Source organism: Peromyscus leucopus, chromosome 1, assembly GCF_004664715.2.
Source record: "Peromyscus leucopus breed LL Stock chromosome 1, UCI_PerLeu_2.1, whole genome shotgun sequence".
In the NCBI taxonomy this organism is placed as follows: Eukaryota; Metazoa; Chordata; class Mammalia; order Rodentia; family Cricetidae; genus Peromyscus; species Peromyscus leucopus.
Genome location: NC_051063.1, coordinates 169,063,187 through 169,088,360, shown reverse-complemented (window position 1 = coordinate 169,088,360; position 25,174 = coordinate 169,063,187). Strand labels below are relative to the sequence as shown.

General features: G+C 42.0%; 1 pseudogene; it reads left to right on the top strand.

Annotated features, from left to right (window-relative positions):
- Window positions 1-4,276: 4,276 nt before the first annotated feature.
- LOC114685290 lies at window positions 4,277-22,325 on the top strand (annotated as a pseudogene).
- Window positions 22,326-25,174: the final 2,849 nt, after the last annotated feature.

Genomic DNA, 25,174 nt, shown 5'->3' with positions numbered 1-25,174 from the left:
GAGTGAGATAAAGGTTGTGAGAGGATGAGGTGGGTTATGTGAAAACACTGCACCATTCTCTTCAAGGGCTTTCAGCACTTGAGGGTTGTGACATTCCTGGGATCAATTCCCTGAAGATGCCCAGATGGTTGCATTGTCAGGTATTTTCCAACTGTGTGTGCTGTAGTCATGACTCACATTCAGGTCCACCGCCAGATGACTATCACTTTCCCTTCCCATGTAACCCAGTGGGTGGGTCAGAGCCATTCTCTGGATGTTGTCAGAAGGCACTGGACAGGTTGTCACTGGGTCACAGGAAGAATGGTCCAGCTGGCCAGACTGAAGGTGTGGGCATGGAGCTACATGGAGAGCTGAATCCATATCTATATCTATTTCTTTGATACAGAATTGTATGAAGCTGAGCCTGGCTTCCAAATGGATGTGTATCCAAGGATGACTTGTGACTCTCTGGCCTCTGCCTCCACATTGCTTGATTATAAACGTGTGTTGCCCTTCCTCCCTACACTACAGTACTGCTGTACTGATCAGGAAGCCCAACCAATCAATGCAGACCCTGACTATGTTTGGAATTAAGCCTTCTTCTATCCTAGGTTCCTAGAAGGGAAAGGGTGGCCATATGAGAGGTTCCTATTTTCCATTCTGTATTTGTTTTCATAGTGTAACATCATCATCTGCACTGACTAACGACAACCGTGGTGCCCTTATGTTTGGCAGTTTCGAGAAAAATATGGAGATGTGTTCACAGTGCACCTGGGACCAAGGCCTGTGGTCATGTTGTGTGGGACAGAGGCCATAAGGGAGGCTCTGGTGGACCAAGCTGAGGCTTTCTCTGGCCGGGGGACACTTGCTGTGGTTGAGCCAATTGTACAGGGATATGGTAAGACATGGGACAGGGTGGCATAGAGGATGTGGTCCAGGAAGGTGGATCCAGAGCTGTGCTGAAAGACTCAGGTTCTCCAACATTTCAGTGTAACCTACCCCTATTTTCTAAGGTGTGATCTTTGCCAATGGGGAATGCTGGAAAGTCCTTAGGTGATTCTCTGTGGCCACCATGAAGGACTTTGGGATGGGGAAGCGGAGTGTGGAGGAGCGGATAAAGGAGGAGGCCCAATGTCTGGTGGAGGAGCTGCAGAAATTCCAGGATGAGTCTCTGAGAATGGGCATAAAGGAAGATGGTGATACAGGGATCTGAGTGCACAACCAAAGAAAGAGAAAGAGACATATAGGGGTAGATAAAAAGGCAGACAAACTGATAGACCAACGCGCGCATGCACGCGCGCGCGCGCGCGCGCGCGCGCGCAAACACACACACACACACACACAGAGTATGGGGAGGATAAGATATGGACAGAGGTGGAAAGAGAGAAAAAATGCAAGGGCAGGGAAGAAACATGAGGTATATTGTGTCCAAAATAACTCAGAAACATGTACTGATAATAGCTGCAGAGTTTCTTCAGAAAATCAGTCTGTGAATTAACTTTTTGCCTGTTGGGTATGACTGGTGCACACTTGTCCTCTCAGAATTCAGAAAGTGAGGCAAGATGCTCAGGAGTTCAAGGCTGGTCCCATCTATATTTCGAGGCTCTCTTTTTGATAGGACTGGCTGAGTGAAGGTTGCTTCCAGCACCACATACATGGGGCACGGTCCTACACGTTTATAATCCCAGCACTCTAGGGCTGGAGGCAGGAGGCTGAGATTTCCAAGGTCATCTTCTACTGCATATAGAGTTCAAGGCCACTTTGGCTTAGCCTTGTCACTGTCACCCAACATGTTCTTATCAAAGACAAATGCAGACCCTAGGTAACTGAGAGGGAAGGGGGCAGGAGGAACTGCAGACATGTTCTAAGCAGGGAACTGTGTTTTCTTCCTTGTGCTTGTGCTGGTGAGCAGCAGTGAGCACAGAGGCTGATGGGAGTTTGACTCTGGGTGAACTCAGAGGCACTTCTGGGGACTTGAGGGGTCTTTACATCAAGAGCGTATTGGTGACATGACTGTTGTTTGCACCTCCATTTCTGTACATGGGACATTTGCCGTCTCTATTGACCTTTCTCGGGAGATCTGAGAGGTCAGTGCAGAGGCTGGAGGGAAGAAAAGTGCAGAGGCTGGGAAGAAAGACTAGAGAAAGCAGTCAGAGATGGAGGGACCCAGAGGAAGAGAAGTGAGTGCTCAGGCTGAGAGTGAAGGTGATGAGCCCCAGGGAAGGATCTATACCAGGCTCCAGGCAGCTTCAGACTCAAATGGAAATCTACAGTGTCAGCACACTGGACTTTTTTTTTTTTTTAATCTGAGGAGGCAAGGGAAAAAGACACCCACACACTTTCTTGATGGTTTCCTTTCCTCTTCCTCTTCTTCTTCTCCTTCTCCTCCTCCTCCTCCTCCTCCTTCTCTTTCTGCTCTCCTCCTTCTCTTTCTCCTCCTTTTCCTCCTCCTTCTGCTCCTCCTCCTCCTTTTTGCCTCTACAACTTATATTCCCCAACAAAGTCTTTTAAGCAATACAAGCTTCATAATGTGGTTAAATTCAAATTTTCAAGTGAATGATTATAATGGATATAGGTAAAAACATATTTTCAACTCCCTTACATGATTAAAAACAGAGTCACCCTATTAACTCACATACATTATAACATCTAAGCAACTTGTTGAGACTAATAGAATATGAGAAAACAAGGACCATTTCATCTCTTCCAACCCTTTTGTTGGAAGGCTGCATATTGCTGTTACAAAAAAAGAATCAACCACTTTATTATCTATCTTGAAAGGTAATCTTATAAGGAATTTTAAAGAAGTCGTAAACCCAAACTTTTATACATAAAAACCAGTCAGTCAGCTGATCTTTGAATCCTCAGAGTACATACTGATTTATCAATAATATCTAATATCAGAAAATTAAGGTCAGGAGTGGGTGAAAGGAATTAATCATCACCTTTGATCACCAACCAGACCTAGCATGGAAAGTACTTCAGCTAACAACAGTCAGGCTGCTCTGTATTTTTGACCCTATCCTAATGAATCTATAACTCGGCTGTGTGTCCTTGTGAACTTCAGATTGTTTTCTGCGGTTCTTTGTCTTAAAGCTATTCTCGGAGCATATGGTCTAACCAAAATTATTATGAAGCTTTGTTTGAGATAATGGTGCAAACAGAAAACTGTGACAGCATCTTTCAGCATTAAGAGAATTAGAGCCTGCCTGGATCCTGGGGACTCAATCGTTTCCCTTAATCATTATCCTGAACTGTGATCTAAAGCAGCTCCTCGGGTGAAACTGAGGCATTAGCTGTAAAACTCATAGGCCCTAACTGTGTAACATTTCCTTGTATTTACTTTTATTCATCAAAACTCTGTATAAACTATCATTATTATCATCAACTTGGCAGTACAATTTAGGTAGGAATCATTTTCATGACAATCCACAGATAAAATTGCCCATGAGAATGGTTCCCGTGAAATAAACACACTGCACCACAGGCAGGGATGTCTCCCCCCATTCATTAACACCATGTGAGATCCCAGAGGAAGGTGGACATAGAAACATGTAAAGGCACAGCAGAATCAAAAGACATTCTGGGGTCCTGGGACTTGTGGTCTTGTCGAACCAAGATTGACTCAACAGAGTGTTTCCTCCTGGTGGGCTAACACCTTGGACTCCAATTGCCACCTGTTGCTCCTCTGACACAGTCACCAGCAGATATACATGGGATAAGAGACCACAGACAAGCCAGCCTCAGGGTGAGGGGCAATGGTAGCCCTCTAACCACCAGTGTCCATGACAGAACCTGACATACAAAGGTGGCAGGGAGCAGGTGCTGATGACTTCAGGAAAACCACAGAGCCCAGAAGTCAGAGAAGGGATGGCAGATTGGCATGCAGAGTGCAGGGCCTGTAAATTCACACAGGCATTCCCTGAGTCCTTCTCTGCACCATTCCAGCCAGTGGGAGTTAGCTATCAGCTCAGAGTCAGAATGTTGTCCTGGGAGGAGGTGCAGGTTGGAGGCTGAATATATACACTCTTCTCTCCACCCTAGTATCCTAGTCCCAACCATAGTTAGTTGAGTTGCCTTAGTGAAGGTAGCCTCCCTTTTTGTGAATATGAATAGTATCCCATTTTCTGTGCAGTATTGAAGGAAGTTGAATAAAAGGATGCATGCAATTCTAAGTGAAGGGCCTAGACTCATATGTGCATCATATGTGCAAATGTGGTAGCCACTGTTGTTGTACTTTGATTAGTGAGTGGTGGGGGCAGCCTCACAGGATGGGGATGAAGCCAAGTGTTCCATGGTTCTTTATCCCCTGCCTCTTGTCCTGCATCCTCCTCCTCCAGGAGCCCCCATGGACCCCACCTTCCTCTTCCAGAGCATCACAGCCAACATCATCTGCTCCATTGTCTTTGGAGAGCGCTTTGACTACAAAGACTGCCAGTTCCTGCGCCTCCTGGACCTGATCTATCAGACCTTCTTTCTCTACAGCTCATTCTCCAGCCAGGTCAGTGGTGGGATAAGAGGAGCATTCAGGAGAGAGGGTAGAGGAGGCTGCTCTGTGGGTGAAGAAGGGAGTGTCTTCGGGCTGAAACAAAGTCAGAGACTAGATGGAGAGGCTAAGCGTTTGAGAGCAGAACAAAGAGAAGGATGGGGAGCAGGGCAGAGACCTGAATGTAGAAATACAGAGCCATACACACATGCAGAAAATGGTGATGTTGGTGATGCAGCTGTAGCTCAGAGGGCAGAGGACTTGGTTTTCATGCCTGAGGTCCAGGCTGTATATCCTGGGTGTTGTGGTACAAAACCCATGCAATTCCTGCACATGAAGGCGAGGGGATGAGAAATTCAGGGTGTTCCTTAGCTACACAATGAGTTTAAGGCCAGTCTGGCATGCCTGAGACCTTGTGTTCATAAAGCAAAACTCCCAAATTAAAAGAAACAATGACAATTCAGCACAGGGTATTGTGAGAGAGAGCAGAGGAGAGGAAAAGGGAGACACAGAGAAGGGAAAGGTTTATTGCAGTCTAGGAGAACAAACTCCAAGGCTAGACACAGGGCTTTCAAGGAATTCAAGGTGTTGTGAAGCTAAGACTTTTTTATTTGAGGGATTTTTCAGGATAGGGAAAAAATTCACACTATGTTAAAGGTTACTTTCTTTATTCTCTTCCAATGAATCTCTCTTTCTTTTTTTTTTTCTACATAGCGATATATACCCAACATAAATCCTTCAGGCAATGTAAACGTTACATTTTAAGGTCACATTTCACTTGATAAGAAACAGAATCATCCCTACAGCAACACACTTGTAATACATCTTAGATTTCTAATTGGTGTGGTTATAATCTGCAGCTGCAGTGTAAAGAAAGAACTGGTCCTTGTTATCTATTTAGAGAGATAGACTTATAAAAGATTTTAGAACAGTTATAAACCTAAACTATTGAGGAGTATAAGAAAAATAAAATCATCAGCTATCCTATATTTCTGAGTGTAATAAACATTTTAAACTAAAGTTTGGTGATTGGGTGGCTTTCTTGAATTCTCTATAGTAAATGCTTTGGTGGGAACTCAGGTTTACCTTACATCTCCTACTTGATATTTTCGAAGGCACAGTGACAATAAATACATTTTAGTTCTTGAAATATATTTTTCTGTCCTACTTGTAACTTTAGATCATAAAAAAAGGAAACTACTCTTTTTCACCTGTGCAATTTTAGGACTCATCATAAAAACAGTTAGTTGGCTGAACTTTGAGTTTTCAGGTGTATGCCTTTATCATAAAACTGAGATTAGGAATTTGTGCAGAGAGTTAATCACTGGCCTATGTTATCAGCCAGACTTAGCAAGAGAGACTGGCATAGTAATTAGGTTGCTATGTACCTGTAACCTTGGTTCAACAACTCAAACAGCTGCTATTTTGTCCTTGAGAATTAGACTGCTTTCCCTGGGAAATGTTTATCTTAAAACCCATTAGCAAGGCACCTGGTCTAATTTGAAGTTACTTTGAAGCCTAAAACCAGCTGATAGTATACAGCTGTCTTAGTAGCTGGAAATACAACAATTTTCCTTTGTCAGCCTGAGCTATGGTATAAAACAGGTCCTAAGTATATGACAGTCCTCATGGATCAGTAGACCTAGTTATGAAAAATATCCTAGTATTATTTCTATTCACCAAAATTATACAGCTCAAGAAGAAAACATCTTCCTGACAATCCACAGATATAAATATGCCCAGTAGGGGCAATATATTCATGAGATGAGCATATTACAATATAGGCAGTGGATGACTCACAACACTATATACACAGTAGCAGCAAGCATGCAGGGACACAACAGAAGCAAAATACATTATGGAGTCTGTTTTCTTTCAAGCCTTGCTTGAGTGAGACAATCCCATCAGAGAGTTGAACTTCTGGTGGGCTGACATCTTGAATATTAATTGCCATCTGCTATTGCTCTGACATGTCTATAGGGTACCTGCAAAGGTTAGAGACAGATTTAGAGACAAAGTGCAAAACTATGAATGTGTATAGTGTACTCTATGAGAGGTGTGTGTGTGTGTGTGTGTGTGTGTGTGTGTGTGTTTTGCATGTTTCTTCATGAAATCTGGGGACCAAGAAGCAAGTGGTGGTTTGAATGAGATTGGCCCACATACACTAGTGTCTTTGCATACCTGAGATCTAGTTGAAGAGCTGTTTGGAAGGATTAGGATCTGGGACCTCTTTGGAGGAGATGTGTTGCTTGAGGTGAACTTTGAGGATTCCAAATCCTATCCAAGACCCAGTGTTCCCTCTAGTTCTGCCTGCCTGCCTGTATATCATGATGTCAGCTCTCAGGCACATGCCTGTCTGCCTGAATATCATGATGTCAGCTCTCAGGCACATGCCTGTCTGCCTGTATATCATGATATCAGCTCTCAGTCACATGCCTGTCTGTCTGTATATCATGATATCAGCTCTCAGGCACATGCCTGTCTGCCTGTATATCATGATATCAGCTCTCAGGCACATGCCAGTCTGCCTGTATATCATGATATCAGCTCTCAGGCACATGCCTGTTTGCATGCTGCCATACTTGCTGCCATGATGATAATGGACTAACCTTCTGAAATGGTAGACAAGCCCTCAAAAATACCTTTTTTTGTAAGAAATACCTAGGTTGTGATGTCTCTTCATAGCAATAGAAGAATGACTAAGTTAGATCACTGTCTATTTCCTGAGTCCTGCTAGATCCAGGTGACCTCATGGGTCCTCCTTTCTTGCAGGTGTTTGAGCTCTTCTCTGGCTTCCTGAAGTACTTTCCTGGTGCCCACAATCAAATCTTCAAAAATCTGCAGGAAATCCTCGACTACATTGGCCAGAGTGTGGAGAAGCACAGGGCAACCTTGGACCCCAGCAATCCAAGGGACTTCATTGATACCTACCTTCTACGCATGGAGAAGGTAAGTTCTGCATAAATGAGAGAAGTGATGGGTGAGAGTGAAGGTTGGGGATGTGAGCACAGGAAAAGGGGGGCAGAGGATGGGGAGGAGAGATAGGAAGTGGAGTAGAGGAGATGCAGAAGAATCTAGAAATTGAAGACTAGAGAAAGGGAGGAGAAAATGAAATAGGGAGAAAGAAGGCGGTGGAAGAAACACAGGGCAAGTGACAAGAAGCAGAAAAGCAAAAAAAGACCTCAGAGGAAGAAAGAGCCTGGGAGACAAAAACTATCAGAGAGCAAAGTTGAGAGAGAATACAGAACAGGGAGCAAGGGACATTGTCGAGGACAGAGAAATGCTGTGTGGTCCATACAGTGTGAGACAGAAGGACAGTTCCCAGGATGTGTGAGCATCTCCCTATAAGAACCCAGTCATCCCTGACCCTCCTTTCTCTCTCCCATCTGGAACCAGGAGAAGTCCAACCAACACACGGAGTTCCATCACGAGAACCTCATCATCTCCGTGCTGTCTCTCTTCTTTGCTGGCACCGAGACAAGCAGCACCACGCTCCGCTATGGCTTCCTGCTCATGCTCAAATACCCCCATATTACAGGTGTGCCACAGGCTGCCCGTTGGGCAATCTTCTATATCCCTTTTGGCTGTGGAGATTTGTGTGAATGAGTAAGACATGGGTCTCTTACATCAGGAGCTCTGAAGGCTTTGATTTATTTCTAAACTAGGGCACTGTTTTGATTGAATGAATACTGAGCTGGCCCATTTTCTGTTATCACTTAAAGGTTGATCCATCCATCCATCCATCCATCCATCCATCCATCCATCAATACATCCTTCCCTCCTTCTTCCCTTCTGTCTTTACTTCCATTCATTCATTTGTGGTGGTAATCTAATTGTACTGAAATGTGATTTTGATTGTATGTTAATAAATAAAGTTGTCCGGGGGTCAGAGCTATTAGAGCCATAGCAAGAGTGTGGCAGTGGTGGCACATGCCTTTAATCCCATAGATCTTTGTGTGTTCAGGGATACAGCCAGCATTGGAGACATATACCTTTAAGACCTAGGGGGCTGTACATTCAGACAGTGACGAGGCAGTCACGTGTTTGGGTTTACAACCAATGAGAAGACAGAACAAAATACTATAAATAGACGAACAGACAGGAAATAGGCTTTTTCGGGAAGCTGGGACACCGCAGGCAGAAGGGTGAGATTTTAGCTCTGAGCTCTGACCTCTCGGCTTTCTCTTTTACATTGTTTCTGTGTTTCTTATTTAATAAGACGGTTGGTTACATCAATGTCTGGCGCCCAAGGTGACAAGAATCCATTAAAAACCGCTTGGCTTGACGGCAGGTCTGCTTTCCCACAAGGGCGGCAGGCGGCGGCAGGTGGCGGCAGGAAGCGGCCGGCTTCCTAGTCCGAGCTGCCGGCTACCTAGTCCGAGCGGCAGCTTCTAGCCCGGGCCTAGGTCTGTGAGCAGCTTGCTTAAAGCTGGTGCTACAAACAACTCAGACCTGCCCTGCCGAACAGGGCCCTGCCTGTAAAGCCAACGCACGTGGTCGGAGCTTAAGGAAGCCAGACCCAAGCCTTGACTCGGCACAAGAGGAAACACGTGGCTGCATTTAAGCTTTAGCCGGCTACGCTTTCTTGTGCCTTCTCTCTCTCTCTCTCTCTCTCTCTCTCTCTCTCTCTCTCTCTCTCTCTCTTCTCTCTCTCTGGATTAACACCTGGGACACTAGGTGGCTGTTTTGAAAATCCCCTTGGATTTCTACTGTTCTACGCAGATTTGGTAAGTCATAATATATCAGATATTTTAAAGGAAACTATCTAAAAGAGAATTTTTTCCACATTAAAAAACAAATGGGTTTTATGTGTGCATTGGAAGAAAATTGGTTTTTGTTCGAAATTTTAGGCAGTCTGACAATGGAACAACTATATAATATTAGTATTGGTGGAATTATGCACCTTATCACTATGCTAATCCACATTTTAATATTTAAAAAGATAGTCAATTTAAGTGCCAGGATAACAGCTTTAGAAGAACTTGTTAAACCTGTAAAAATTCAGACAGAAGAAATTAACAGTGAAGTTGTTTCAAGTCGGGATCATAAGGTTGCAGAAAGAAAGCCTGTTTTCACACAGTGACCCTTAATTTATCCTGTAACCGTACAGCAGATGCCTGATCAAATAGCTACACAAAATATTTGGGCTCCAATTGAAATGTTGGATTTAAAAATGTTTAAGGAGGCAATAGTATCTTATGGCATGCATTCCCCATATGTAAAGCAAATGTTAAACTCTTGGTCAACATAAAATAGGATAGTACCACAGGACTGGCGGGACATTGCACAAGGTGTTCTGGAACCCAGCCAGAGACTTCAATTTCTGACTTGGTTTAAGGAGGAGGCTAAAAACATAGAAAAACAATGGAGGGTTAAAGGAATACAAGTTTGCCAAGATCAGCTTATTGGAGAAGGCCAATATGCTTCAGTACAAACACAATGTTTATATGATGTCCAAACCCTAATTTTATGTTGAACGGCAGCCTTGAATGCATGGGACAGAGTTGAGGAACCAGGAAAAAGATCTGAGTCATTTACAAAGGTGATGCAAGGCCCAAAAGAGTCTTTTACAGATTTTTTACAAAGACTGGCTTTAGCAGTAAAGAGAATGGTCTCGGATTCAGAAGCTGGTAAGGCAATAATTGAATCTTTGGCCTTTGAGAATGCGAATGCAGCATGCAAAAGAATAATCAGGCCATTAAGGGCAAGATCTGCACCTATGGAAGATTGGATTAGAGAAACAATTAATGTTGAAGCTAATGAGCATGATGATACATGGGTAGGAGAAGTAATTTCAAAAGGTTTGAGGAATGTTAGATGTTTTGGATGTGGAAAGCAAGGACATTTGAAAAGGGACTGTAGACAGGTCATTCCCAGAAACAATGTTTCTTCAAGGAACAATGGCAACAGAATGCCCCTTCCTTCTGGAGTGGTGTGTGGAAGGTGTGGTAAGGGAAAACACTGGACCAACGAATGTAGATCAACAAAGGACAGACAGGGTAATCCTTTGCCTCAGTCTTCAGGAAACTCCCAGAGGGGCCTCGCGCAGGCCCCCAGTGCAAATCCAGTTCAAACCTTTCCTGCAGCTATAGAGGAAATGCCTGCTCTGGAGAGCGATTAAATAACCAAATGCCTATTGGAATAAATCATGCTGGTCAGGTTGATGAAACAGAGAGAATAGAAAATTCAGGAGAAAACATAAAGAAAATTTTTTGGCAAACTTCTATTAATGAACAAAGACCAAAATTAATGATAAAAATAAATGGTGTTTTGTTGTCTGGTCTGGTAGACACAGGTGCGGACGTTACCATAATTGCACCAGAATTATGGCATCCAACTTGGCCTCTTCAGGAGGTAAACGTTCAACTGTTAGGAATTGGGACATTATCTCAGGTGAAACAGAGTGCAAGATGGCTGGAATGTATAGGTCCAGAAGGACAGAGAGGAAAATTAAAACCATATGTGGCTAACATAACTATGAACCTGTGGGGTCGAGACTTGTTGCAACAATGGAATACTCAGATTAACATCCCTCCAATCTCAGAAACAAATCATAAACTAGCACATGTTACTGAGAGAAATATTAGAAGATATTGTTCTAATGAGTGGTCACCAACCATCCATATTATATAAGAACAGGGCACAATAGCTGATGATCTTCCAAAGACACCAACAGCTCTACCTTTAAAATGGTTAACAGACAAGCCTGTATGGGTCCAGCAATGGCCTTTAACAACAGAGAAACTCCAGGCTTTAGAAGAGCTGGTAGAAGAACAGTTAAATGCTCAGCATATTGAAGAATCAAGTAGCCCTTGGAATTCTCCTGTCTTTGTTGTTAAAAAGAAATCTGGCAAATGGAGAATGGTAACAGACCTTAGAGCAATTAACAAAGTATTCAGCCAATGGGCTCTCTACACTCTGGGATGCCTTTGCCTACTCTGTTACCAAAAGGATGGCCTCTCATAGTTATTGATTTAAAAGACTGTTTCTTTTCAATACCCTTACAAGAAAAAGACAGAGAAAGATTTGCTTTTACAGTACCTACTTATAATAATTCTCAATCGGTTAAAAGATTTCAATGGAGGGTCCTCCCTCAGGGAATGTTGACTAGCCCAACTCTGTGCCAATATTTTGTACAACAGCCATTGGAAGTGATACATAAAAAATTTCCTAAATCTATAATTTATCATTATATGGATGATATTTTACTAGCTGACTCAAATGCAGATACTTTAGAAATAATGTTTGAAGAAGTAAAGAAAATTTTGCCTTGCTGGGGATTACAAATTGTTCCTGAAAAGATACAAAGAGGAGATTCTATTAATTATTTAGGATATAAAATAGAGCTACAAAAAATTAGACCCCAAAGGTGCAAATTCGGAGAGATAGACTACAGACTCTTAATGACTTTCAAAGATTATTTGGAGATATTTCTCATCTATGAACTATTGTTGGGGTAAAAAATGATGAACTGACTAATTTGTTCAAAACCTTAGAAGGTGACAAGGACTTAAATAGTCCAAGAGAATTATCACCTGAAGCTGAGAAAGAATTGGCCTTGGTAGAAAAGAAAGTGCATGAAGGGCACGTGGATCGTATTGATCCAAAGCTGGATTGCATTTTGGTTATTTTACCTTCTAGGCATTCTCCTACTGGAATATTAATGCAGAGGGAAGATATTATATTGGAATGGATATTTTTACCAAATAAACCAAATAAAAAAATTAAAAACTTATGTGGAAAAAATCTCTGACTTGATTTACAAAGGAAAACTGAGACTTCATCAATTAGCAGGCATAGACCCAGCAGAAATTGTCGTACCATTAACTAAGGAGGACATTGAAAAATTATGGACAGAAAACCTTGGCAAAGAGCTTGCAGTAATTTTTTGGGAGAAATTAACAGCAAATATCCCAAAAGCAATAGAGTTGATCTTATAAAGAGAGCTGATTGGATCTTGCCTCGAATTGTACGGCAAAAACCCATATCTGGAGTTTGTACATTTTATACAGATGCCAACAAAGAAGGAAAGACAGGTTACAAATCAGAAAATTTAAGTAAAGTTGTTCAAAGTCTGTATAATTCAGTTCAAAAATCAGAATTGTATGCTATTCTGTTGGTATTAATGGATTTTTCAGAACCTCTCAACATAGTAACTGACTCTCAGTATGCTGAAAGAGTGGTGTTACATATTGAGACTGCAGAATTTATCCCTGATGCTTCAGAATTAACTTCACTATTTATTCAATTACAAGATACAATCAGGAAAAGGAATCATCCTTTATCTATAACTCACATTCGATCCCATACTGGTCTGCCAGGCCCTCTAGCACAAGGCAATGATGAGACTGATAAATTATTGATAGGAAATGTGTTGGAGGCCTCAGAATTTCATAAAAAACATCACGTTAATAGTAAAGGTTTAAAAAAGGATTTTTCCATAACCTGGCAACAAGCCAAAGAAATAGTAAAGAAATGTCCTACTTATTCCTTCTACAACCAGACGCCATTACCAGCAGGATGTAACCCAAAGGGTACTCAGAGAAATGAAATCTGGCAGATGGACGTGTTTCACTTTGCAGAATTTGGAAAATTGAAATATGTACACCACACTATCGATACTTATTCAGGATTTCAATGGGCAACTGCTTTGAGTTCTGAAAAAGCTGATTCTGTAATCACTCATTTGCTAGAAGGTATGGCCATCATGGGTATACCTGCACAAATCAAAACTGACAATGCTCCATCATATGTCTCTGTTAAAATGAAACAGTTTTTTGCTTATTACAATATAAAGCATATTACAGGCATACCACATAATCCTACAGGTCAAGCAGTTATAGAAAGATCAAGCAGAACTCTAAAGGATATGCTAAATAAACAGAAATGGGTAACAAAACCCCCAGAAATAGACTGCATAATGCTCTTCTAACTTTGAATTTTTCTGAATGCCAATGAGAAAGGAACAACAGCTGCAGAGAGACATTGGATAATAGAAAAAACTACAGAATTAAATCAGCCTATATACTTTAAGGATGTGCTGACCTCAGAATGGAAACCAGGGTATGTATTACATTGGGGACGAGGTTTTGCTTTTGTTTCTACAGGAGAAGATAAGCTGTGGGTACCATCAAAATTGATAAAGGTTTGATTTGAACAAGAGAGTCCTCTTAATTGAGGAGGTGATAGTTCATCAACCAGCATGAACATCCAATTTAAACTAACTTGTACCAGTAACACATGCCTTTTCATTTAATCAGATAATAACTTGCCAAAAAGGAACATCCCCAAAATTAGTCTTGGGGAAAGGTTTTTGTTTTTGTCTTTTAGGAGAATGAAGGTTAAGGAATCTGAAGAACACTGGACAAATGAGACAACTGAAGAAAAGGGACAAATCATCTATCCCAAGAGACAGAGTGAAACGGTGTATGGGTATATATTATCTAAAAAATTTTTATGTCTTCCTAAATGTTTGTTTTTGCTTTTCTCTAAAGATTTAACACTATCGGTCTTCTAATAGTCCCAGTTCAATTCAAATTTAAAGCTGACTTTGGAGTTGGAGAATGGCTCTCTCCTTCTTTAAAATCAAGCATGTTGTTAAAAGGAAAATGCAAACTCCCTGTATCATGCCAGAATAAAAGAGCCATCTTCTGCTATGGACCAGGACAAAAGCCAAATTAATTAAGGGACTATTCTATTACTAATCTCAACTCTTTGATTCTATTCTGATTCTTTAAACTTTTCTCAAAGTATAAATTTTATATCAAAATTTACAAGATTAATATATATATATACATTTTAAACTTTGTTAAGATATGAATGGTCACATAGAGTACTAACTAATTCTAGAAAAAAGGCTAGCTGCATATATATGTTTATGTGTTCGAGTCTCTTATCAGTTTTCTGCAGGAAATCACGGCCAGGCCTAACATCAACTGAAGTCTCCAGAAAGAAGATGGGGTCCCACAACAACAACAATTCCACGTGGACAATAATAATATCATTAAGCTGACAAACATCATCCACAGATCAGCTTTGAACTACAAGGTGCTCAGAGCAATTTTGAGATGACTAGCTGAGATGATCCAGTCTCAAAGACTACTTGAATAAGGACTTGAGATAAACCCTGAACTTTGGCATTATACACAGACTGGATAATGAAGGATATAGTTACCTCTCCTAGAATTTGACAATTAACCTAAAATTTTTCTTTCAGGATAAAGAAAACTTCGCCCATACCCAGCAGGAAGCAATTTTAAGATTACGACGCCCACATTCCCAAAGAGGTGGTGTGGGGTGGGTGGTTTTTTGGTCTTTTTAATGGGTTTTGGGTCTGGGATAATTTTCAGTATTTAGGGGGGTTGGTTACAAGTTATTGTCAAGGGTTAAGAAAAAAGCTAAGCAAAGGAGATTAGATATAAGGTACTTGTTTAAAAAAAAAAGAAAGAAAGAAAGAAAAGAAAAATACAATTACTAATACTTTACATTGGATTGAATTGTTTTATATTGTATACAAATTTGAAACTGATATTGTTAGAAAATCCTATATGTATATTTCTAATTGTATTTATACCATTCATTTAACAATGTAATACAAATTTCTGATCCTTGAATGTTATTATTACCAACTACTAGGATATAAAGAAATGAAAGTTAGTAGTTAGACATTACAATAGAACTTGTAGTCATATTAGATATGTTTTAAAAATTGAGCAGAGATGTTTTAGACAGGTCATCTTCAAACCCTTCAGAGATCTACAGAATATGGTATTTAAAATGTTTTAATAACTTAGAAAATTTTTCTTTTTTGAGACATGTCGGCTCCTGGCAGTACCAATCTACTTCAGAGAAAATATGGGCATTGAAGAAACTGCATATCGAGTCAACTTTCATTGTGGCAAAAGTTAGCCACTGGACAACAAAGTATCCTCGAATCAACAGGACAAAATGGACAGACAGAACACGAAACAAGGGACTACTGATTCTTGCCAAAACAAGTGTGGTTATGGCTTTATCAAAAGGCATCTTCTGAGGCCAGGACAATATGGCCCCATCCCTGAAGTGGCCTTCGCGTCCGGAAAAGGTACAGTGCCCTTTTCTTCGAAGGCAGCTTAACAGGCAGAGGGCCGATGGCTTCTGTTGTACAATGGAACAGCAGCTGAAAGCTCATGCCTCTCGAAAGTAGACTGGCATTTAATAGAGGGATGTGGAGAAGAAGGGGATGCTGAGATGAAGCCATATATACACAGCCAAGAAGAATGGACAGCTGAATTTAAAAACTGTCAACAATTTCCAGAATTTAAAATCCTGAATCATGACAGGACACTAGTGGAATTCAGGTGTTTCTGGTACGTGGACTGCTCTCACCCAATGTGAGGTTGAACTGTTGACCTTGTGTACATCCTACATCACAAATGAGTCTGTCAGATACACTAAGCCTATAGGCTGAAGATGATGCCCCAACACTGCGGAGAAACCTCAGGTGACTGCCCAGGCAGCTGGCTGTTTCTGTCAACTCATAAATTTTTTGGAAGTTGCTTGCATGCACTTCCCGTTTTTATTTTTGTTAGCTAATATTATTCCCTTCTTGGGTCTCTGAGGGAGTTGAAGATTAGTTAGTTATGGTTGAAGATTAGTTAGTTATAATTGAAAATTAATTAGGGTAGAAAGTGCATTAGATACATCTTAGATTTACCAAAATAGGATAGATAATGGAATTATTTTCTCTAATTTGTCAAATACCTGGTTAGGTATTTATTTCTTGTATATATTGTATATAGTTATTGTACTTTTGTATATAGTTTTTGTTTTGTTAGTTATAACCTTTTGCTTTTTTTCTTTTTATTAAAATAGAAAAGGGGAAATGTGGTGGTAATCTAATTGTACTGAAATGTGATTTTGATTGTATGTTAATAAATAAAGTTGTCCGGGGGTCAGAGCTATTAGAGCCATAGCAAGAGTGTGGCGGTGGTGGCACACGCCTTTAATCCCATAGATCTTTGTTTGTTCAGGGATACAGCCAGCATTGGAGACATATACCTTTAAGACCTAGGGGGCTGTACATTCAGACAGTGACGAGGCAGTCACGTGTTTGGGTTTACAACCAATGAGAAGGCAGAACAAAATACTATAAATAGACGAACAGACAGGAAATAGGTTTTTTCGGGAAGCTGGGACACCGCAGGCAGAAGGGTGAGATTTTAGCTCTGAGCTCTGACCTCTCGGCTTTCTCTTTTACATTGTTTCTGTGTTTCTTATTTAATAAGACAGATGGTTACATCAATATTCATTCATCTTTCTGTCCACCCACCTCTTCACCCATTTACCCATCCATTATCCACCCATCCATTTATCCATTGTTCTATCCATCCAGCTACATACCTATTCATGCCTATCTGTCATTGAGTCATTTGTTTATTCATATACAAATCTTTTCATTCCTTAATTTTTCCAACTGGCCTTTGAATTTAACCTTCATGTGTCCATTATTTCCTCCATGTATCTTTTTAATGATTCACTTATTTACCTGTGGTTTATTTATCATTCAGTACCTGTGGTGATATATTGTATACCCTAATAAAGTTATCTTGGGATCACAGGACAGAGCCAGCCATTAGATTAGACATAGAAGCCAGACAGTGGTGACACGTACCCTTAATCCCATCGCTTGGGAGGCAGAGATCTTTCTGGATCTCTGTGGGATCAAGGCCACACAGGGAAAAGAGTCAGGCAGTGGTGGCACATGCCTTTAATCCCAGCACTTGAGATCTCATGCCTTTGCTTGGAAAGCACACAGGCCTTTAATCCCAGGAAGTAACATGGCTGTGTGGAGATGGTATATAAGGCGTGAGGAGACAGGACCTAAGCAGAAGTTCAACTGAGACCATCAGGGGTGAGGACTCAGAGGCATTCAGTCTGAGGATTTGTGGAAACAGGATCAGCTGAGGAGTTGACAAGGTGAGGTTGGCTGTGGCTTGTTCTGTTTCTCTGATCTTTCAGCTTTTATCCCAATATCTGGTTCTGTTTTTTTTTTTAATTAATAAGACCATTTAGCAATTCATGTTAAACCTATGTGTTTATTCCTGTATTTACTCATTCATTAATTCATTCATTCATTCATTCATTTATTCACATATTCCTCTGTTGACTCTACATTTGCTTGATTATTGTCTGGTTGTGTGCATTGATTTATTTATGTAGGTACCATTTATTGATTCATTAATTGTTTAATATAACAAGTAAAAGTAGAATACATACATCCAGGTTTTAGTTTGCTCATTTCATTTGCTCAGCAGCCTTTACTTCTATTAACTGACTTATTCGTTGCTTTGTTGACTCACACACTAGCATTCTAAAATTTTAAAATTATTTGCTGTTACTGTGAGTGTGCCTGCTGCAGCTCGTGTGTGGAGGTGGAAGGACAACTCTGTGTAGCTGGGCCTCTCCTACACCTTCATGTGGGTTCTGGATATCAAAGTCAGGCTGTCAGGATGCAAACCAAGTACATTTTCTGGTTGAGTCATTTTATCAGCCAACATACTCACCAACATACCCATATTTTGTATTCAAGTACACATAGATTAATGTACTTCCTTTATTTCTGAGGATATAGCCCCAGATTCTTAGCCTGGATTTTTAAATTTATTTTACTAATGTACATTATTGTTTTGCCTGCATATATGTCTATGATGGTGGACCAGGAGTCAGAGACAGTGTGAGTCATCATGTGGGTGATGGAAATTGAACCTGGAACCTCTGCAAGAGTAGTAGTCAGTACTATTAACCACTGAACCATCTCTCCAGCCCACTGGATATTTAAAAATAAATTCCATGCAAAGACGTCTGTCTGTCTGTCACTCTTGGTGTGTTTATTTGTGTGTGTATGTATGATTGATATACAGAAATACACATTAAAACATTAAATTTCAAAAGGAGAAAATTCTTAACCATATCCCTCTCCAGTCATTACTCAAGATTGATAGATTAAAAATATTCATGTGCTGTAGGTTTTCACTTTTTCCATTTACAAGCAAGGTTGGAGCTTTTGAGAGAGACTCTACTATAGATCTAAGTGTGGCATGAGAGACAGGTGTCTGAGGGAAGCACAGGTGTGCATGCCCAAGAGTGCACTGTGTCTTTCTCAGCAGAGTCTCCTTGCTCTGCACTGTTTCTAGGCTATTAGCTGGCAGAAAACAGGGTCACATTGCATTGCCTCCATGAAAGGAGGGAGGGCACTGTCTGTTCTCTCCCTTTTCTGTGCAGAGAAAGTCCAAAAGGAGATCAGTCAGGTGATCGGCTCACACTGCCTACCAACCCTTGATGACCGCACCAAAATGCCTTACACTGAGGCTGTCATCCATGAGATTCAAAGATTTTCATATCTTTCTCCGATTGGTGTCCCACACAAAGTCACCAAAGACACTTTGTTCCGAGGGTACCTGCTCCCCAAGGTGAGACCAGCTGCCATTCCACATCTCTACTCCATGATCATTCTCCATTTTCTAATCGCCAGCCTCAGACTGTTGTGGTTACTTAGCAATTCTGTGTTTCTTAGGAACTGACTGTCTGAAGATGGGAGTTAGGGTATGCTAATATCTTTGTGTCTCATAATATCTCCTAGAACACTAAAGTGTACCCCATCCTGAGTTCAGCTCTCCATGATCCACAGTACTTTGGACAACCAGACACCTTCAACCCTGACCACTTCCTGGATGCCAATGGGGCACTGAAGAAAAATGAAGCTTTTATGCCCTTTTCTATAGGTGAGACCCACTTGTGCTTCCTTTCCCAGACACTAGAGGGCAGGCTCATCCTCCAGGATACAGACTGGTCTAGGTCCCTGATTACTGATTTATTCCAGCTGCTTTGCCTGAACCATTTCATTCACCCTGGCTACAGTTCCATAAGAGGACTCTTGAACTAAAGGAGCATTCTGGCCATCAGGACTTTGGGGAATTATTTAAAAACTTCTAAACCTGAGCAAATGCATTTTCTTAAGAAACAACAGCAAGAACAACTGACGTCTTCTATGAACACTGCTGTGAACTGTGCAGGGTCTTGATGGCCAGGGAGGCACTGAGTTTAGCGATGAGCACTGGGGAGATGGAGCTTGTCTTGACATGCTTGTCTTTGTTTGCAGTAAATACTCTTGCTTGGCAAATTGTAAGAGAAATCAAAATTACTACCATTTATTTCAGAAAAAAAAATCCATGACGGATAATATCCTGAACCAGAGAAAGTTCAGGGTTACAGCACCCACCAGTGCCAGCACCAGGTCTTTACAGACAATGGGGAGCTGGGCATGGACACACAGCTCAGTTGTTGCTAGCTCTGCTTTTGCCTTACTTGGCCATGCTGGCATAGTTGGCAGCCTGGGATGGGTCAACTGCTACGAGAGACTGAGACTTGTTCTTCATTGGAAGATACAATCTCAAGTTGTTATTAGTTCAGTTGCCTGTTGTGTTTGGTTAGTTTGTTACATACAGAAGCTGCCTCCAGCCAAATTTAATTCAGTATTTTTGACCCTACGGGATGTAAACATGGAAGATTTGTGTTCAGGTTTTTATCTTTTGGAGAAAGGGGCATTCTAGAAACAATTCCTTAGCTTTTAGTTGTGTCCCCCATCATGTCCTCATGATAGAGATAGTACCCAGGGCTGAGTGTGTGTCAAGCAAGTTCTCATCAAATGAGCCCATACTCCAATCTCTCCATGGTTAATTCTAGAAGATGTTCTTCTGCTATTCCTCCTCTCTGTTCTCATCCCTCACTGAGGTTTTTCAGGCAAGTGTTCTCTTATTGAGCCATTTCTCAGCTAAGAATTGTCTAGTGTTGAGTGTCCAAGTGACTTCAAGACCCTGGGCTCAGCCTTGCACTGGCTCTGTCCAGGATAAGGGCTTCCTTTCATTTTCATCTTCAGAGCTGTAGACATGTAGGGTGTGAGGTAAAAGAGAATTGTCTGTATAAGAGTCCCATGTTTAGAAAGGCAGGGTTGTCAGGAAAGGGGATGTGAGAAGACAAGGAAGAAATACATGACCAGATGTGGTTGGACAGAGATGGTGGAGGGGTTAGGATGTTGGCTAGGAAGTTTAGAAAAAGCAAGCGTAAGAGAATAAATAATAAGATACGTGGTGATGGGTGGCACAGACACAGGTTCACGAAGACTGCTGTGGGATGCAAGCAAGCAACCAAGCAACTAAGCAACCAAGCCAGCAAGCTAGAGAATGAGCAAGCAAGCAAGCCAAAAGGATATTAGAACCAAAGAGACATGAATGGTGTCTGATTCACCAGCCCAGGCATGGGAACATTGTGTTGAGAGTGAGATCAGCTATTAAAAGCTGCTCTCGAGAATTTTGGGTCATAAAATGAGTTCTAGGAGAACTGTCTCAGAGAGACACTCCACAAATTTCTAAGCTCATGATACTTAAGTTCAGGAAATGGAACACTCAAGGGGATAGAGTGCTTTCCCTAGACACCCCTACACAGGCACGATTTCCCAACAACTGGAGGGCACAGGGGTTGCTGGGAAATCCCTCTTTTATCTGGAGGCCTGAGGTGGTCAGGTGCAGATTAAGAATCTCCGAGGTACAGGGCAGGAGGTGGAGCCTCTGTCTGGTCTTTCAGGCTCCCATTGACATGTGGTGCTCCATGACCACGTGACAAATCAACAAGGCTCCTTATGTCTCTGAGAATCCTGTGGGTGCCATAGGCCCTTATCATGTGCCCCTTCACATTGTCAACTGTGTGAACAATTGTGTTCAGGAACTTGTTGAAGTTCATTGATCACAAGCAGGAGAAACAAAGGAGTCAGAGAGAAAGAGAGAAAGGTGTAGGAGAGGATGAGTGACAGAGGGGACAGAGAAAGAGAGAAAGGTGTAGGAGAGGATGAGTGACAGAGGGGACAGAGAGAGGGGAGAGACAGAGAGGCCATGCTCTGTAGTCTATCAACTTCCTGCTTCAGTCTCCTAAGTGCTGCACTTGCACACATGTGCCTCCATATCTGGCTCATATACGATCCTTAACACCATCCAGTTGTTAATCTAAGAGTCTTTGTAAACAGTACCTTCACCCTCAGGGTAGCCAATGAGATGGGTACCAATCCCTCACATGAGACAGGAGGGAACATTAAAGATGTTGCATTAAACATATGTACACATATACACTTGGTTCTTACTCTAAGTGGGTTTTTACAGTTCTGGAACAAAGGACTCTGATAATCCATTCTTACAGTTCTGGAACAAAGGACTCTGATAATCCAACAAAAGCTAGAAATCTGTCAGAAGTGACCATGAGACACCCACCAACAGTCTGTCCTGAATTTTATGACTAATTTATTATGTATATGTTTGCATGCATATACATGTGTGCCATGGTGGGTGTATATGTGTTTATATCAAAGGACAGACTTGGGGGTCGGTTCTCTCCTTGTAACATGTGGGTCTAGGGTATGAATTCATGTCTTCAGGGTTGACAACAGGCTCCTTTCCAGGCTAAGAAGTCTCACTGGCCCTTGCACCAATTCTTTAAGGTTTTGGTAATCTCTTAGCGTTTTTAAATTGCAGGTAGAGGGGCAAACTCATTTTTATTCTTTGCAATGGGTCGAGTTGTCTGGGTGTAAGGATGAGAAAGTTCGAAGGTTGTATACTGTCCTGGCATTCACATGGCTCATCCTCTGTGCCCACAGGAAAGCGCATTTGTCTTGGTGAAGGCATTGCCCGCAATGAGTTGTTCCTTTTCTTCACCACCATTCTCCAGAACTTCTGTGTCCAGTCCCATGGCTCCTGAGGACATTGACATCAGTCCCAAGGAGAGTGGCCTCTCCAAAGTGCCTCCAAAGTACCAGATCTGCTTCTTGGCCTGCTGACTGGGCTGTGGTGGCTAGGTGTCCCCACTCCTGTTGAGAATGGCCCTATCTTTCTGCCTCTGAGAGACCTGCTGGTATCTAGGCCCTAAGTCACTGCTCACTTCATAAGACCTCACTGCAGCTTCTGCAAAGCTGGAGGTGTGTTCTTCTGCCCTGTGAATGGCACTGGAGAAATCAATCAGGTGCCTTTCTTAATATGTGAACAGAGAGACTTCAGGAGGCCACATCTCATGCTGAATCACTCCCAACAGTCACAGATCCATGATCTATCCTGATTGACTCTGTTCATGGTCTGAATTCTGTGTCTGTAAACTTACCTAATATGCATGGTTCACATAAAGAGAATCACATAGTGTGTGATCTTTGGTGTCTGGTGTCTTTTACTTCACACAATATTATCTTGGTCCCTGTGCTGCTTTGCAGGCCACAGTCACAAATCTTCATGGACTTTTCTCATCATCTTTCTCACCCAAAAGCATAATTACCTTCTTTCCTGTGTTCTGCTAGCAGAAGGTGTGGTCCAGATTTAGGCTGGGTCTTCTTGCTTCTAAGAATCTGATAAGAAATCTCTCAGAGCATGCCCAGCAGCTTGGGTTTTAGTTGATGCCAGATGCAGTCAAGTCAACACTCATGAGCAGTCATCACAAGGCATAGTTCCTTGACTTCCTGGTTACTTTTACATGCACCCTCTTGAATGTCTTGTAACTAAGATTCTTTTCAAAGGGCTTCTGGGTGCACACTCCATCACATCTAGGCCACGTTTGTAAAGGGACAATCTGTTGCCTTGTTCCCTGCCGCGTTGTGAGAACCTGGAACAGCAGGTGGCTGTTTAATATAGTAGAAGTATTATCAATCAATCAATAAATTTCTCAATAAAGTGACAAAATGAGTCACTCATTATACTTGCCCAATATGCAGCCAGACCTAGTCTCTCTAATCTCTGTCACTTCCTTCAGATGACCAGAGTAAATCCTCGTCCCCAAACTCTCCAGACTGACCCAGTTCTGTGAGTCATCTGCTCTTGCTGTCTTGTCACCTTCTGACAGAAGTGTCTGGGAGCCACCCTTTGAGCAATGTTCCCTGAAACTCAGCCTCTGCACACCGCACTGCTGGGACAAGCAGGTGCTTGTGGGAAGTGTCATTTATTTAACATCATCACCTAGGAAGGGGTCTCTTGGCAGCCTTTGGCCAATCAGCAGGCAGCTCTCAACTCACCTCTGAGATTCTAAATTTCCACCTTAGTTACCAAGCTCCCTGTAGCCTAGGATGAATTATCAGGAACTTTGCCAAGGTAGATCCTGGCTCACTCTCTTCCACCAACCACAGAAATAGGACAACAAACAGAACAGTCTGTCTTCAAGAAAATCAGGAATGTGCAGCATGCTGAGGTAGGACCATGGCACTCTGGCTTCTCCTGAAACTTGCTAGTCTGGATCTCGGGTGGCTCCAGCTCAAGGACTGTCTCTCTCCTGGACAATGGCTTCTGCCTTTGCTGGAGAACATTTCGCAAACAGACCTCGTGAGCTACTCAAATCTTTCCAAGGGGTGAGATGTGGAGGAGGTCAGGGTGAGTAGGCAGGAGGTGGGAGGAAGGAAGTGATGCTCACAGGCAGCAAAGAGTTGCAAGTCCATGGTTCAACAGACATCTCCAGATCAGGCTGGGAATTCTCTTCTTCCAGCTGTGCTGTGGCACTAGAGAAGCTTCTAGAATTCTTATGAGGAGGGACAGTGGGAAGGGAGGGAGATAGGCTGTGGTAGACATAGTGTGGTCTCCATCCTGGAGAGTAACATTTGCTTGTGTGGAGTCTGTGAAACTCATAATGTCCAAAGCTGGGAAGTTTCTCAGAAAAGCTGGGACCAGGGTCCTCAGAAAAGTGTATGATAGAGATGGTCATGTGAAACTACAGAACTCAAATTTGGTTTCCTCCCTGATGAGACCCAGACAACATCGGAGAGTGTGATCTGGAGAGGAAGGACCCATCACTATGGTCAGCTTGTGAGGTCTGGGTTTTGACTCTGCAGCTGAGGGGGAAATATGGAGATACTGTCATGCTGCAAGCCATAAAAATATATGAGGTAGGATTTCAGCTGATTATGACAAGCTAATACCTGAAAGAAGCCAAGGGCCTTCGAGAGGTCACACTAAGCCTCAAGGAGTCTTGGTGATACTGGCTTTGGATTGTTAGTCGTTTCCTACTATGAATTTCTTATGTGCTATTGTAGCTTTTCCATCATTCATTGGGCATCATTTCCCCTCTACTAATGGAATATTCAGATAACCTTCTGCAGTGACAACCATGCACGGGCAGAACCCCACTTCAAGCCTCCCTGTACTTATCATCATTGGCAGCATCTGGCAAGGACCATTCCTGGATGGACAAAAGTATCTTATCAGAGATACCTCTGTACTCTCTAAGAACAGACTTAAGCATCCAGACTATCTGTTTGAGAAGGCCTGGCAGATGTGCTAATTAAGCTTAACTTTCTCCTTTCCAAAGCCTTATCTCTAGTTTTAGATCAACCTTTAACAACTAACTCAGAACTAAACGTTTCCTACTTACAGGTACATGTAGCTGTGATGGAAGTTGCTTAGCCAAGATGCCAAGTGGTTGAGCACAATTCCTCCCCATCTTGCCAGAAAATGTGGGAACAAAGATAAGTTGGAGTGATAAGAGCCAAAGGGATAAAAGGCAGTTTTATTTTCAGAGCAAGTACTAAATGGAGAAGAGAAAAGAGAATGGAAGAACTAGATGGGTAAGAACTGGAGAGGAACTAGCTGAGATGGGGAAGAACTAGATTGAAGGGACAGAAAAGAGTACTAGAGGAACGAGATGGAAGATGAGGAAGAG